Source organism: Polistes canadensis, unplaced genomic scaffold, assembly GCF_001313835.1.
Source record: "Polistes canadensis isolate GaletaPanama2010 unplaced genomic scaffold, ASM131383v1 scaffold_677, whole genome shotgun sequence".
NCBI classification, from domain to species: Eukaryota; Metazoa; Arthropoda; class Insecta; order Hymenoptera; family Vespidae; genus Polistes; species Polistes canadensis.
Genome location: NW_014570224.1, coordinates 1 through 1,141, shown reverse-complemented (window position 1 = coordinate 1,141; position 1,141 = coordinate 1).

Sequence of the window (1,141 nt, the reverse complement as noted above, 5' to 3'; positions counted from 1 at the left end):
AATTAATTAGATATAAAATATATATAATAAATTAATATATAATATATAATTTATATATAATATAAATTAATTATAGATGTGTTTATAAATAGTATTTATTTGTTCAGTAATAAAATTAAACATAATTTTATATCTCAAGAGAGTAACATTTTCCTTGGCATGTTCTTGTCTGATTGTGAGATGAGATGATCGAGTTCAACTTGGACCAGGAAGGATGCTGTTACAAGTTACTAGCAAGACGAGAATTTACGATCGCACGAACGAATCCTACTCGTGCTCGCACGAGTTAATCGGTAAGGATTCTTCGTTCAACATTTCTCTCTCTTTCTTTTTTTCTTTCTCTTTCTTTTCTATTTATCTATCGAAGTATCTTTTTCTCTCCTTGCAAATCTTACGACAAACTCGGGGCAAAACTTTCTCACGAGTCGAGAATAAAGAATGAAAAATTTTGTTTCTTTTCTTTTGTCCGATGCAAAAGATGCATTCCATGAATATTTTAACGTTTAACGAGCAACAAATAATCCATTTGATTCCGTATCCCTTAATTTAATACCTAACGACTTAACCACCAAATGAATAATTAATTATCAATTAGGTCAAAGATCGTAGAATTTTTATTATTTAACAATTTCAACCTAAATCTATATTATAAATCTAATAACATTTTTGTTTCTATTTTTTTTTCTCCAAATTATAATTCTAAAAATTGATTAGAAACGCACAGGATTAGATATTATTGAATATTTTTATCGAAAACATTTTGAAAATAATTCTTATAATTATTGCAAACGTTTTTTTATATTTTTTGTTGCATCCGTATAATGAGAGGTAATTATTGAAATTATTTCAAATTAAAATCTTTGAACGCGGAACTCGTCTAATTATTTCAATCGTCGGAAACGAAATGATTTTTCTATTAATGTTTAATTATTTTCATCAAATAAAAGAAACAAAAGGAAATGAATTTCGAGCCAAAGAAAGTAGAAAAAATTGATATAAGCGCATATATGCGCTCATAGTACTCAAACAATGAATTAAGTAAGAATACAAAGTATCTAATCTATTGTTTTCAATATTCATTCTTTTATTTGTTTAGTATCATTTAATAATAAATCTAAATACATCTATCTCTCGTATATAA